At 46.5% G+C, this 3,045-nt stretch overlaps 1 pseudogene; it reads right to left on the reverse strand.

The window, feature by feature from the left end:
- Window positions 1-524: 524 nt before the first annotated feature.
- LOC137767817 (elongation factor 1-alpha 1 pseudogene) lies at window positions 525-2,165 on the reverse strand (annotated as a pseudogene).
- Between the last annotated feature and the right edge of the window lie 880 nt (window positions 2,166-3,045).

The raw sequence follows: 3,045 nt of genomic DNA on the forward strand, positions 1-3,045 counted from the left end.
GGTGAGTGTGACCGAGAGGTCGGGACAACCTTCCTCCAGGCCACTGTCACGGGACAGAGGCTCTACCCCAGGCCGGGCAGACCCAGAGAACTGGGCCCCCAACCGCCTCACCACAGCTTGCTCATGGGGCACAGTTTCCAAGAATAGGCAAGCTGAGGAGGCCAGAAGCACCCAGAACTAGAGCTCAGAGAGTTGGCACAGGGGAGATTCAATCCGTGAGAAAAGAAAGCTCTCTGAAGTGCTCCCAAAGGAAATGACTTTATTTAAAACAGAATGTGAGGAAGTTCATGCCTAAGGGCACTCTTGAAAACAACATCCTCTCTTAGTTAAGAACAATAAGCCAATCCCAAGCTAGATAGTTCACCAGAGAGAACCAGGCAAAGAGACAGACAAGAAGAGCCCTCCTGGGCTCCAAACAAACCTCAAAACTGGCCTCACAATCTACCCCTGCCTGAATTGGTTTTTTTTTTTTCTCATTAAACTTTTTTAATGGGTCTCAAATTCTGTGACAGATTTTTGGTCAAGTTGTTTCCATTAAAATGTACTGATTTTAAAAACTAGTAACTTAAAACTGCCACACACAAAACAAATGGTCCACAAAACATTCTCCTTTCCTTCTGAAGGTTTTACGATGCATTGTTATCACTAACCAGTCTTTTGCTACTAAACTTAAATGGGCGATTGAGACAAACAGTTCTGAGACCGTTCTTCCACCACTGATTAAGACCGGGGTGGCAGGTATTGGGGATAATATTCATTTAGCCTTCTGAGCTTTCTGAGCAGACTTGGTGACCTTGCCAGCACCAGCTCCCTTCTTGTTCACTGCTTTGAGGACACCCACAGCAACCGTCTGTCTCATGTCACCAACAGCAAAACAGCCCCGAGGAGGATAGTCAGAGAAGCTCTCAACACACATGGGTTTGCCAGGAAGCCATATCAACGATGGCAGCATCACCAGATTTCAGAATTTGGGGCCATCTTCCAGCTTTTTCCCAGAACGACGATCAGTCTTCTCCTTCAGCTCAGCAAACTTGCAAGCAATGTGAGCTGTGTGACAGTCCAGCACAGGTGCATATCCAGCACTGATTTGGCCTGGATGGTTCAAGATAATCACCTGAGCTGTGAAGCCAGCTGCTTCCATCGGTGGGTCATTTTTGCTGTCACCAGCCACACTGCCACGACGAACATCTTTGACAGACACGTTCTTGACCTTGAAGCCCACATTGTCCCCAGGAAGGGCTTCACTCAAAACTTCATGGTGCGTCTCAACAGATTTCCCTTCAGTTGTCACGTTGACTGGAGCAAAGGTGACCACCATGGCAGGTTTGAGAACACCAGTCTCCACTTGACCCACAGGAACAATGCCAATACCACCAATTTTGTAGACGTCCTGCAGGGGCAAACGCAAGGGCTTGTCAGTTGGGCGAGTTGGTGGCAGGATGCAGTCCAGAGCTTCAAGCAGTGTGGTTCCACTGGCATTGCCATCTTTTCGGGTGACTTTCCATCCCTTGAGCCACGGCACGTTAGCACTTGGCTCCAGCATGTTGTCACCATTCCAGCCAGAAATTGGCACAAATGCTGCTGTGTCGGGGTTGTAGCCAATTTTCTTAATGGAGGTGCTGACTTCCTTAACAGTTTCCTTGTATCTCTTCCGGCTGTAGGGTGGCTCAGTGGAATCCGTTTTGTTAACTCCAACAATGAGTTGTTTCACACCCAGAGTGTAGGCCAGAAGGGCATGCTCAGGGGTCTGCCCATTCTTGGAAACATTAGATGAAAAATTCACCAGCACCAGCTTCAAATTCACCAGCACCAGCAGCAACAATCAGCACAGCACAGTCAGCCTGGGATGTGCCTATGATCGTGTTTTTGATGAAGCCTCTGTGTCCTGGGGCATCAGTGATGGTCACATGGTACTTGCTGGTCTCGAATTTCCATAGGGAGATATCACTGGTGATACCACTCTCGCGTTCAGCTTTCAGTTTGTCCAAGACCCAGGCGTACTTGAAGGAGCTCTCTCCCATCTCGGCAGCCTCCTTCTCGAACTTTTCAATGGTTCTCTTGTCGATCCCACCACATTTGTAGATCGGATGGCCAGTAGTGGTAGACTTCCCCGAATCTACCTGTCCAATGACAACGATGTTGATGTGGGTCTTCTCCTTTCCCATTTTTGCTTAGGTTTAGCAGTGGTTTTCACCACACCTGTGTCCTGGTGGCAAACCTGTTGCGAAAAAGCCCCCTGCTTGAATTTAATGGGATCAGGCTGTGGAGCAATCTATGTCCCTGGACATTTTTGAAAACAATAGAGCAATCAGCAGGTGGACTCTCTTACCTCCTGCTGGGCTAGGTGTATTCCTAATTGAAGCAAACAGCTTAACAAAGAAATCCCACTACTGGGCATATACCCTGAGAAAACCATAATTCAAAAAGAGTCATGTACCACAGTGTTCATTGCAGCTCTATTTACAATAGCCAGGACATGGAAGCAACCTAAGTATCCATCATCGGATGAATGGATAAAGATGTGGCCCATATATACAATGGAATATTACTCAGCCATAAAGAGAAACAAAATTCAGTTATTTGTAGTGAGGTGGATGGAGTTAGAGTCTGTCATACAGAGTGAAGTAAGTCAGAAAGAGAAAAACAAATACCGTATGCTAACACATATATATGGAATCTAAGGAAAAAAGAAAAAAAAAAAAAGAAGGTCATGAAGAACCTAGTGGCAAGAGGGTAATAAAGACACAGACCTACAAGAGAATGGACTTGAGGATGTGGGGAGGGGGAAGGGTAAGATGTGACAAAGTGAGAGAGTGGCATGGACATATATACACTACCAAACGTGAAATAGATAGCTAGTGGGAAGCAACCGCATAGCACAGGGAGATCAGCTTTGTGCTTTGTGACCACCTAGATGGGTGGGATGGGGAGGGTGGGAGGGAGGGAGACGCAAGAGGGAAGAGATATGGGAACATATGTATATGTATAACTGATTCACTTTGTTATAAAGCAGAAACTAACACACCATTGTAAAGCAATTATACT

Source organism: Eschrichtius robustus, chromosome 7 (assembly GCF_028021215.1).
Source record: "Eschrichtius robustus isolate mEscRob2 chromosome 7, mEscRob2.pri, whole genome shotgun sequence".
Taxonomy (NCBI): Eukaryota; Metazoa; Chordata; class Mammalia; order Artiodactyla; family Eschrichtiidae; genus Eschrichtius; species Eschrichtius robustus.